The sequence below is a fragment of the Pteropus medius genome, unplaced genomic scaffold, assembly GCF_902729225.1.
Source record: "Pteropus medius unplaced genomic scaffold, Ma_sr-lr_union100, whole genome shotgun sequence".
NCBI lineage: Eukaryota > Metazoa > Chordata > Mammalia > Chiroptera > Pteropodidae > Pteropus > Pteropus medius.
Genome location: NW_024347864.1, coordinates 495,459 through 508,245, shown reverse-complemented (window position 1 = coordinate 508,245; position 12,787 = coordinate 495,459). Strand labels below are relative to the sequence as shown.

Here is a 12,787-nt window from a genome sequence, read left to right as displayed (position 1 = left end):
TTCCCTGGAGTCAGGATCACCCCCATTGGCAGAGCAGAAGAAGGGAATGCCAGGGTCCTGGTGATGAACACAGCCACTTCACAATTTGGCCACATGTCACTGATGATACCACTGTCCCCCTGCGGTCCTAGGGCCAGGTGGATGTGCATTCTTCCCAGGCAGGACAGGGCCTTGAGCAAGATGGATGGCCAGTGCTACCAGAATGTGCTATGGATGAGCATCAGGAATAGGGCCTGTGGGATCCTTAGGGGTATCAGCTCTAACTCAGTTACCTTCAGGGAGTGACCCTGATTGGCCTGGATGAGAGAGCCGGTGCTGGGATCCTCCCGGCTGCATGGCAAGGTGCTGCTTCTCATTGGGTCCATCATGCACCACACGTCTTCAGCTGAGAATCTGAGAAACTGGGGCAGCTCCAGGAAGGCTCCCAGGAGCATGAAGCTGTTGGCCCCCATGAGAAGCCCCAACTTCAGGGCCCACGGTGCAAGGTGTAGGACAAAGCTTGGACAGTTGCACATCTTGGTCAGGTTGTTGGGGTCTGTGAGCCCTTCTACCCCTGGGCCCTGCCGTTTGCTGCCTTCTTTCTCCAGAGGACTTCATGGCCACGACAGACTTCCAACTGCCTGGCAGCCGACCCTGCATGATGGTTCCTTCTACATGTAATTGACAAGCAGCAAATAGACCAGAAGCCTACTGAATGTTAGAGGGAGTCTGAGAGCCCAAGAATCCAAAAACCTGACTTGCAAATGCCTATGATGATTACAGCCTCTGTAGAAGAGGAAAAGTAATTTCCCTTTTACTCATCTAGGTTCATGACTGACACCCAACCCCTCCCCTCCACCCCATAATAAAATACAGACTAACAGGAGAAAAACAAACAGAAGTTTAATAACCTGTATACTTCCCATATGCATGGAAGAGACCTGGAAAACTGAGTGACTACCTAAATGACCCAAGCTATCATCTTAAATATCATCTCTAGGTAAAGACAAGGAAGATGTTGGGGGTGGGGAGTCAGTTATGGGAAATTATCAGGCAAAACACAGTAAAAGAGGGTAAGGTTATAATGCAGATTTAGGTCTTTGCCTTTTTCATTAATGTCAATTTCTAGAGATTTAGAGTCATCCTTCTCTTCCAGGTATAGAAATGGAGATTTCTCTTAAAATATATGTCTTACAAAAGGATAACTTCTAATTGGTCTTCAAAGTTTCTTCTGTATTTGCTGTTTCTTGAAAATAATTAGCTCAACATAATGCTTATATCAAAAAGGCATATTTTGGGGTGGCAAATTCTGCTTCCCTTCACCTCTACGCAGTGGTATGCCCTTCGAACTATTCAGCAGGAAATAAACTGTGAAAACTGAGCAATCCCCAAGAAAGGCCCACCGCAGATATGGCCATAATAATCAATGGAAATGAACCTACCAGCAAGCAGAGACCAGGGCCATATAGGACAATGGACAAGGGGTTCTTTTAAGAGAGCATAGCTCAAGGCAGTCAGATGAGCTAACTAAGGAATTTAATCCAATGCTAGCACAAGGAGCTTTTGCATTTTCAAGCCATTAGGATTCAGTAATTGCCATGAACTGATGACTGCTGAGAGTAAGGTCTCCATTTTCAGTGTTAGCATTTCTGTTCTGGTCACTTTGCTCCTACTCCACCATTTTGTTGTGGATGGAGCACATCACTTGTGTTATTTTTATATATTGCAGGATCACAAGGAGACACATCTGAACCTGACATAGGGGATCACACATCACTCAGAGGTCCTGGACTTTGAGATGTATGTAATATAGGGGAGGAAAAAAAGAATTTTCCCTTTACCCTTCTAGGTTTGTGGCTGAGACCACCACACCACCACCACCACCCCTGTAATAAGAGACAGATTAACAGGAGAAAAACAAAAGTTTAGTAACATGTATACCTCCTGTATAAATGGGAAATAATCAGGAAAACTGAGTAACTCCCTAAAATGGCCCCAGCCACAAATTCAAATACTTTCCACTAAAGACAATAGAAGATGTGGGGCCTGGGGGAAGGCCAGTTACAAGAGGTTAGCAGAAAAGCGCAGTAAACAAGGTACAGTTGTTATGCAGATTTAAATCTTTACCTTCCTCATGGATAAGAGTTTCTAGAGATTTAGAGTCATTCCCCTCTTCCTGGTCCAGAGAGGGAGACACCTTTACAAATGGAGATTCCCCTTACAAATGTAAATGTCTCTTACAAAAGGATAATCTCTATCCCTCTACTCAGTTTCAGAGCTTCTCCTGTGTCTGCTGTTTCTTAAAAAACAAGCAACTCAAGAGAATCAATAATTCTTCTCCCTTTCCGTAGTAATGGGATTATATCTGGGAGTTCTATCCCTCGCACAATGGGTATATTCTATATATGCAAAGGAGGCACAGATGCTTGTGTGGCCAGAATAGCAGAATGGCAAAGGCTAATAGTTTTCTGCCCCCCACCCCAATATCTGTTTGCCCCTTCTCTATCATGATAGTATTATGAGCCGAGTATGTGGCCACCTAAAATAAAAACTTTATTTCCCAGTCTCCCTTATAATTAGATGTGGTCATGGGACTGAGTTCTGGCCAAAGACATGTGAGAGGGAGTGATGTGTGCAACTTCCAGGTTATGCCCTTAAAGAGTAGGCACATGTCTTTCCCTCCTTCCCACTAGTTAGAATATGGAGGTGGTAGAGACAATAGGCCACGGAAGCATTCTGTGGATAGCAAAACAAAATACAAGGAGCCTGGTTTTCTGACACGATAGAGCACGATACTAACCTAGACTTTCATGGGAGAGATTTTATTTATGTTATACACAGTCACACTTATAGCTTAATAAGTAATTACATATCAATCTAATTTATTTATATATCAATATATTATATATATATTGATATATAATAAGTAATTATATATCAATCTAGAAACCCAGAAGAAAATAGAGGACTTTTCAGCTTTGTGTAAGAATGACAACTTTTTTTTAAATTAAAAATTACTGGAGTGACATTGATCAACAAAATCCAATAAGTTTCAAGTGTAGAATGACAACTTTCTCTTTGAACAATAAGAAATGTAAAATATGATAGACAGGGATTAATAACTATACCATATTAGCAAGCTATTCAAATTTATAAGAAAGACACCTAAAATTTGTAGTTAAGAGAATAATCAGTCAATTTATTCTTGAGGAACTACATATGGTGAAGGAAAATCACTTGGAAAATGTTTAGCCTATATAAATATCAAAGGAGTGAAAATTAATATAGAGATTTTTTGCTATAACTAATAATTATATTAGCTAATGATTATTGAGGACCTATTACATGCTAGGCACTATGCTAAGTGTTTTATATCATTTAATCTTCACAACATGTTATATATGAGAAACTGAGACTTAAAGAGGTTAAGCAAATCACCCAAGGTCACATAATTAGGAAGTGCTTAAAGCAGGATTTCAAATCCAGAGGTGTATGACTTCAGAGTCAGTACTCTCAACTGCTAAACTATATTGCCTCCCATACCAAAAGAACATTTATCATGACAACACGCAATGCTGGAAAGACTGGTAAAGTGGTTTACTCATTCATTACTATCCAGTTTGCTCTCAGCTACTTATCTCACTGCCCTTCTCTGGCTTTGTTCTACATCACAGGAAACTAAATTTTCTAGGTTCCTTTGTTCTCTGGCTTCTGGGTAATTTTGCTCAATGGATATTACTCGCAGAAGTTTGGACAGCAAGAAGAAAGCTCAAAGTATTTTTCTCCCTTTCTCTTTCTGCTTCTTACAACATCTCTTCAAATGGATCCAGCTTTTGCCAAACCAAACTTCCCTTAATGGTCCCAGCTATTACCAATCAGTTCTGACCAAGCAGATCCAGGCACGGTTCTAGTTCTCTTCAGATGAAACTCTGGTTTCTAGGCTCTCGTAATACTACCTCATCCAAGTGTTCCTTCATCCTTAGAGGCAATAGCATCTTTCTGCTGTTGCCAGTCTCTGAGTTATTTGTTTTTATTTTTTTTAACGCCTACAGCACCTGGTATTCCTAGGTGGTCTCCCATCCAAGTACTAACCAGGCCCAAACCTGCTTAGCTTCCTAGATCAGACAAGATCGGCCACATTCAGGGTGGCATGGCTATAGACTCTGAGTTATTTCATCACTGACTTCTCAGCTTTTTTTTTACTTTTAATGTCAATTTCCTGTTTTATATTCCCTCTGTTAAAAGTACTAGAGTCGTTTCTGTGGGTTTTGCTGAACTCGACTTAATATACAGACAATACACTCCTTTGGGGAATAAGAGCAGGAATGATGATCATACATGTTGACCCAGTTTCTACTCCTAAAAATGTAACTTAGGGAAATAATTTAACAGAAACAACACCAAAAAATTTGCACATAGATGTCCATTTCAGAGTTATTTGCAATAGTAGAAAATTGGAGACTACCTAAATGTTCCGATAGTAGGAGAATGGACTAAAAATTCAGTGTACATAACAATGAAATAATATTCAGCCATAATAATTATTGCATCAGTAAGCTTTTGCTACATTATATATACTACAGTAACAGCTGATCCCCAAATCTCTGATTTATCAAAAGTTTATTTCTCACTCAGTTACCTACCCTTCGCAGGTTACCTATATAGCTCTCCTTCATCCCAAGACCCAGTTGGAATTCCCAGTCCCATGTTGGTCTCAAGGTAGTGGAAAAAAGAGCAAGGATAGAATAATACAATAGCTCTTAAAGCTTAGCCTCAGATGCGGAATATGTCATTTCTGCTCAAATTCTATTGGCCAAAGAAAGTTGTGTGACTAAGCCCGATAATAATGAGGCAGATACTGCTCCTACAGAGATACCCACCAGTAATTGGCTATGTAGTGATAACCCCAGAGGTAAGGGGCAGCAAAGATTTTCAACGACAATAAAATCTACCATAATAATGAAGACTATAAAGAAACATGAAAACTGTTTGACATTATAAAGAAAGTAAGAATCTACAAACAATTTTTACATACACTATTGTGGTAGAGTCTGCTAGCTGTCCACCCAACGCCATTCTCACCTGTTTCTTGGACATATGAAACTAGACGTAGTCATATGACTAAGTTCTAGTCAATAATACTATCTATCTGGAGATAGCATCAGATCCTGCGGGTGAAGGGCTCAGTCTTGTGGGACTGTCCCCTGTTGCCACACCTCAGACATCCATTGCAAGTCCAGTTTGTATCTGTGCTCCTGATCAACTGGCTATAAATCAGAGGTTCCTGTGACCCACTCCTTAGGCTTGATTAATTTGTTAGAGCATCTCACAGAATTTAGGTCAACAGTTTACTTACTAGATTATCAGTTTACTATAAAAGGATATAACTCAGAGACAGCCAGATGAAAGAAATGCCTAGGGCAAGATATGGGAGAAGGTGTATGGAGCTTCCATGCCCTCTCTGGCACACCAACTTCCTGGTACCTCCATGTGTTCACCATCCCAGAAGCTCCAGAATTCCTTTTTGGATTTTTATGGAGGGTTCATTAAACAGACACAATTGATTAAATCATTGGCAATTGGTGATTAGCTCAACCTCCAGCCTCTCTCCCCTCTCCAGAGGTTGGAGGGTGGGGCTGAATATTCCAACCCTCTAATCACAGGGTTGGCTTCCTTGGCAATCAGCCCCCATCTTAGGGAGTTTCCAAAAGTCACCTCATTAATATAAACTCAGGTATGGTTGAAAGGGGCTTGTTGTGACTAACAAAAGGCACTTTTATAGCTCTTATCACTTAGGAAATTCCAGCGGTTTTATGAGCTCTGTGCCAGGAATGTGGACAAAAACCAAATATGTATTTATTATAAATCACAATATCACAAGGAGCAACTCTCATGCATCCCTGATTTACCATCTCCCAGCTTTTCCCTCCCACATCTCTAGGCTCATGACAATGGGTCAGAAGATTATGTAATGAAGAGTTTAGAGAGAAGTCTCTGATTGAGAGCATAAGATTTGAAAGTAAACAAATGATCTTTTTAGGTAGCAAAAAGAGAAGTCTTTACAAACTCTCTACCTAATTTCTCCCTGGTAAAATCCAAATAATGATAAACTTCAATTTTGAATATTTATTATTTCATTTATAAAAACTGAACATATATTTACTCATTTTCATTACACATGAAATGAAATGAGTTTACACATGACCTCTTTGGGGACAATCTCCCCAGACAAATGTCTCCTTCCCATAACTTTTCCCAATACCCACTCTCCTAAAAACTTCCTCCAGACCCATAGTTTTTAGAACACTAAAGGTATTGTTAAAGAGAAAAACCACAGGCCCAAAATGGCGTCACTCATGCTAAAAACCTATGATACCGAACCTAGATTTAATACCTGATCTAATTGCAGTTTCACTCTCCCAGAAGCATAATCTTAATCGACTGGTCTGGAATTTTCTAGTCAAGCACCAGTAACGTAATCTGTCACATGGGACCTCTCTGTGCCCTACATGGGCCCTCTCTATCCCCCAATCTGCATGACAAGAACCCTTCCCCTTCTGTTCACTCAAAGAAAATATGTTCTGACCCCAAAATAATCCTTTCTTTCCTTTTGTTACTAGCTCCCTTGTTCCACTGTTCTTCCTATAAAAATCTTCCATTTTGTACAAACCCTAGAAGTGCCCTTTTATTACTAGACGGGATGTTGCCCGATTCATGAATCGCTTAATAAAGCCAATTAGATCTTCAAATTTACTCGGTTGAATTGTTTTATTAACAGTATGAACTATAGTTTCATTTGCTGTATTCCGTTATGCTTATTTATTTATGTGACATCTTTCTCCAATATACTGAAAATATCTTGAAGCCAGAGACTTTGACTTATTCATCTCTGTATCCTCAGAACCTGGCTCAATAAATATATGTCGAACAATGAAGGAATTCCTAAGTCTATGAGTAAATGATACTTGCTGTTTCTGGCAGAGAGCTCATTGTATTTAGGAAAAGAAGGGCCGAATTCCTATCTTGGCTGGACTAGTTATCTTTACCTTGGGTAATTTCCTTAACCTCAATTTTCATCTGTTAAATGTCTCTTTATACTGTCCTATGTTTGCTATTGTCGATGTAAGAAACATCCAAATCTGTAGAGAATTTTTATAAGAGTTTATCTGAGCCAAAACTGACAATTGCCTGTAAGCAAGTTCTTAGATGCTCCAAAGAATGACAACTTTGCAGTTTCTTTTATGCATGTGAAATGAAAGAGGTAATGTAAAGAACATGAAGATGGGAGAAAGGAAGGCAGGACTAGATTACAGGATAGTTGATTATGTGCTCTCTTGAGGGTAGTTAGGCTTATTTCAAATATGTGTTAACCCAGATGCACAAAAGCAATGGACAGGGCTTGCTTAAGGCAAAGATAAACCTTTTACTATATGCCTGGGGCATGACTACCCACCATGACCTGCCCATTTAAGAATATGATCAGATCGCCCTGCGAGGTTACTTTCTGTAGAATCTTTTTTTTGTTTACACTATGAAAAAAAAATAACAAAAACAAAACTGTGGTTCAGAAAGACCTTGACCATCTGGGAAAGAAAGTGATTGAAACAGAAGCCATTTTTTATATGTATGGTAGGGTTGGCTCTAGTATACCCAAGAGCAAAGAAGGCTCTCAGTTATATTTTGTAAGCAGTATTAATTTATAAATCATTTACTTTTGATGAGGAGGAGTTTAACTACTGCCTCTGTCCAAACTTACTGTGTCACCTTAGGTTCTCCAGGTTTGTTTCCTTTGTAGAATTACAATTAATTTAATACTTCACCTTGAGCACTTATTTTTGTAGAGCACTAAGCACTGGACAAAGGATGGGATTTATTTTATTAACACAGAATATAAATATTTTTGGTCACTTTGCCTTCCCTATACTCAATCATGGTCTTCAGTACTCAAATTCATTTACAATATATCAGTTTAGATTCTTTTGCTTGCAAGCAACAGAAAATGTGTCCTAAAGAGGCTCATGCAAAAGAAAAATGTATTAGTTCATGTAACTGAATAGCATAGGAGATAGGGCTGGTTTTAAGTACTGCACAATGCAGGAATTTACATTGATTGATTGATTGATGGATGGATGCAGGATTTAAATAACATCCCCCAAACTTAGTTCCTTCGCTCTCTCTTATTATCTCTCAGTTCACTTCCTTTGTGTTGGTACCATTCTTTAGATAGGAATTCCCATTGCAGTCATGAGTTGCTGTAGCAACTCCAGGTCTTTCATCCTCTAGAGAAAAATTAGAGTGTCTTCCTTGGATGTCTTAGCAGAAGTCTCATTGCATCTGATTGGCTCTGCCTAAGTCATGTGCCCACCCTGAATCAATTACTGTGGTACTGTGGCCTAAGGATTGTGAGGCTCCGATTGGCCAGTATTGAATAATATGGACGTGGAGGCAACTTCACTAGAGGCACATAGACTTAAAGAAGGGAGTAGACTCTCACACCCTCCACCAAGGGAAATATGGGACAATTCCTAGAAGGGCTGGTAGATGCGAGACAATAAAACAACTCAATCCAGTTTACAGAGGTTTAGTATACAGAGGTCTTCAGTTAGGTTCTCTGGAAATGGATTTCGATATGAATAACTGAGCACAGAAGGTTTACTGAGAAATTCTCTTGGGAAATACACAGGTAAAGAATTAAGGAAAATAAGACTGGACAGAGGGACACACTGACCCATGATTAGGCTGCAACCAAGGCTTCAGCTTATCTCATATGGACCTCTGAAGCTGGAACGGTCCTTCAGAGTTGTTCCAAATTATTGCAAGAAATCCAAGACTTTGTATTTCCACAATAGCCAATCACTAGCTGTTGGGTGCCCACTGAGAGAGCACAGATCCCCAAAAGCAAAGGCAATTGCCAGTGAGGAACATAGATATAAGCTGTCAGGAAGCAATAGCCCCAGCAACCCAGGAATAGGTATATTGCCCTGAAGAGGAAATTTTGGTCCAGTGACACAGTATTCACTACAAATGCTCTCTACTATTGCTATAATCTTAATGAGCTCACTACTTACGAATTCTTCCTACTTCACCTACCCACTCATTCTCTTCTACCTGCCTAGTCAAAAATAGTGTTTTCCTCTCCTGTTTTCTCCTACCACTGTTATTCACCCAGTGGATCTGTAGCAAATCTACCTTACTGGCTCACCAAATAGAAGATTTTTTTTTTTTTTAAAGAAATCTATTTGTGATTCTCCCATCTAGAGAGTTGAGGAAGGTAGGCAATTGTTAGTCTGTATATGAGAATTCTCTTAGAGCATCATTGAGGTTATCTAGCATTAAGAAAAGATGAATTGAGAGTCACAATGAATTTATTTAGAAGTAGATAATAAGGATGTTTTCTATTAGAAATGAACTTTTTGGGAAGAGAAATTAGAGATTACTTTGTACTGGTCAAGAAAACTGGCCCCCTAAAGATTTATTCCTACTATTAATTAAACTTTGACCCTCCAAAAAGAAAAGATGTTGAACCAATTTTAATTAAGCTCTTTCTTCTAAGAGATAGATTACCACTCCTGAAATGACAGCCTTTGTAGAGACGAGCCAGTGGGGAGTTGGCCACTGGATGGGGACATTGGTGTTTAGGAGTGGGAGACCAGCAGGGAAAAGGTTGATCCTGGTCACCAGCTGGAGATGCTGAGATTGGTGTACTATATCCATCCAGTTCAAGTGATGGCCCAAGACACAACTCTATTCCTCTGGCTTGATCCAAAAAGAGTCCTAGTGAGTATGGGTGAGTCACGTTCCAGGAGGAGCTCTAGCTCATTATCCATCACCAGATTCACAACTCCCAAGTCAGAGAATGCTGAACCGTGAGACAATGAGCGCGTCTTGCCTTGGAACCAGAGGTAAAAGGGTGGGGATGATGGGCAACTGGTGTCTCTAACTTCTTCATCCTTTGCACTGAATTAATAATTTTATTTCCCTTCTTTAAGTGTCTTGGTATAAGAGTGCACAATTCTGTTGTTCCTTGTAGTTTATAAAAGGGAAAATTAGAATAGGCTGCCTTTAGTTCTTCCAGAAAGCTCATAAGGCATTCTGACACACTCATTATTTAGGGCACTGGCTAGTACAGGGACAAGTGGTAGGTGGAAAGCAAAGAAGGAGATAGAATATAGGAAAAAATTTAGACTATGAGAAACTCCTTCCCAATGAGAATCACCAAATCACAAGGTAAAAATCAATCGAGGGGTCTACATGGAAGTGAAAAGTAAAGTAATTCAAATTGAGTATTTTAGTACAAAGAACACATTTGTCTGGAAGTGATTCTCTGAACTCACGCTGAGTTGCAAGCAAAAAGCTAACTGGAATCAAGGATCTGCTCTTCTGTCAGAGGGATGGGTTATACCCAAGCTCAGCTTCTCATGGGACTTTATCCCCTTCCAGGAGGACTGTACCATCCCTCAGTCTCAAGGTCCCAGACAATGCCTACAAACAGCTGGCACCCTAAATCCAGATTGCTTGGCACCAAGCAGCCTGAGTAGTCTGTCATTGGCAACACTCCTTGTAGGCTTGCTCTACAAGAAAGAAGAGCAAGGGACCCTGTCAATGAAACCCAGGCTCACCCTACACACCCGACAAGGGCTACCTCTCACCAACGCTCAATTAGCTACTACTGGCCCAACCCACCACCTGCAGAAACCAACACGGCCACAGTATGGCACAATTTTTCAAGGAAACCAGCAACTACTTGGGCAAATTGATTACTTTGGATCCCTTCCATATGGGGTGTGTGTGACTGTGGGAGAGCAATTCATCCTTTCCAGAAGTGATTCATGCTCTTGTTACGAGTTTGCTTTTCTTATTCAGTTTCCCCAGCAGCACTACCATTCAAGAGTTTACAAAATGGTCATCTATTGATGTGGTCTCCCATACAGTGTTGCCTAAAACCAATGGACCCATATTACTGCAAAGAAAATGCACATGACCATGAGAACTACTGGTCTCATCATATATATACCACATCACTCAGAAGTGTATGGCCTAATGAAATGGCCCATTAAAGGCTCAGCTAACTTTTTAGGTTTTAGACCATACTCTGTGGAATGGGAGTGACTTGGTAAGAGCCCTTGTTGGTCTCATGAGTAGCTTTTATTCTTGTCATTATGAGTGACCCTGGGTGAGACGAGAAGAAGAGCTGCCCGGCTGAGCCCAACCCAAATTGCTGACCTACTGCATAATGAGCAAATAAAAAGGTTATTATTTTAGACTATTATGTCTTGGAGTGGTTTGTTACCTGGTAATAGATTACTGATACAGCATATGAGGTCAAAAATATCTGAAATTGTACAGAAGGTGTATCTAATACAACTGAAGAAAATACATGCTAAGTTCTACCACACTCTAAAGAGTTTCCAGGCCCTTCTCTAAAGGCTCACCAAAAGGCAGCAAAACCGGTTCTATGACTATCACCCAAACACCTCCCCAGCCTGAATGAAGGAAGACTAGAAGGGAGATTTTTTTATTGACCATCTTTAAGGGAGTATTATAGATTTTTTCTTCCATTAAGGAAGGCAAAGGCAAGCAAGGGGGCCTCTGAGAGTTGAGTGAAGAGTGTCTTCAAAATGTATCATCTTCCAGCTGTTCGGTTACTGAACAACAGCTATCTATAGGTCCAAACCAGGCAGAGAACTTTAGGGAGAACCAACCACATCTCCTTGAAGTTTGGAGACTGGAGTCAGCAGAGACATTGCTATCTGCTTCTTGCCAGAAGAATTATGAAGACAAGCAACTTGCTGGAACAACAAGACAGGGCACCTTGTCTGTTGTTCAGCATGGCAAGGATATATGAATTACCCATGAATCAAGTGAATGTCACAGAAAGCAAATAAGCTTGAGCCTCTTGCTTGTGTCCTGCCAATGCGTGAGGGGATACTGGCAGTAAGCTGTGTGTATTCCACAAGAGGCAGGGGCTGAGAAGAAGTTAGAAAAGGTTTAGTCCATATTAAAGAACTGTGCCTTGAGGAGGGTGCTGAAGAATCACGCTCGCCCCATAAGAGAGCCAGCATTTGGGTGCCAGTCACATAGAAGGCATTGACAACCAAGAGAGGACTTATAGTAGCATCAAAAAGTAAAAGAGACCAGGGGCTGAGGAAAGAGAGGCCAGACAGAGGAAGGAACATTTTTTGTGTTTTCAGATGTGCTGTCAAATATTCCTAGTGGGAGTCTAAAAGAACCCCCAAATGAAACGAAGAGAGAAAGAGCCAATTTTAGGTATCTGCCAAGTGCAGAGAGGACGAAGCCATCTTATGACTGCACTTGTAAAGCAATCACTTGCCCACCTCCATTCCCACCTTCTTCATCCTTAGAAGGGAAGAAACTGGTTAGCAAAATGGGGAAGTAGAAGCCTAAGGAACAGGAAGAGAAGGATTATACTTGCTTCTTTGACTTTAAACTCACTGATAAGAGAGGATTAAGATATAACTTTAAATCAAGTTCTGGGTTTTGATTATTTTAAGGGGCTGCTGGTTGTCCCCTCCAACCTTTTTTCTAAAGTCATAGAATTTTTAGCTAGGTACAAGACTGCTTAGAATAAGACCACCGTTTCCTAGTCTCCCTTACAGGTAAATATAGTAATATGATTAAGTTTTTTTCCAATGGGCTGTGAACATAAATGATGTTAACAACTTCTGGATTGTTCCCATCAAGGAAATGGGTAGGTCTCCCCCTTCCTGACGACTGAAATGTGATGTGGTGCTGAGCCATTTTGGATCAAATATACAAAGATAACATTTTAGGGATGGTGGAGCAAGAA

General features: G+C 40.4%; 2 pseudogenes; both read right to left on the bottom strand.

Moving 5' to 3' along the window:
- LOC120615712 (tRNA 2'-phosphotransferase 1-like) overlaps window positions 1–597 on the bottom strand; it is a 67,786-nt pseudogene extending 67,189 nt beyond the window's left edge.
- Window positions 598–4,022: 3,425 nt separating this feature from the next.
- Window positions 4,023–4,141, bottom strand: LOC120615717 (uncharacterized; annotated as a pseudogene).
- Window positions 4,142–12,787: the final 8,646 nt, after the last annotated feature.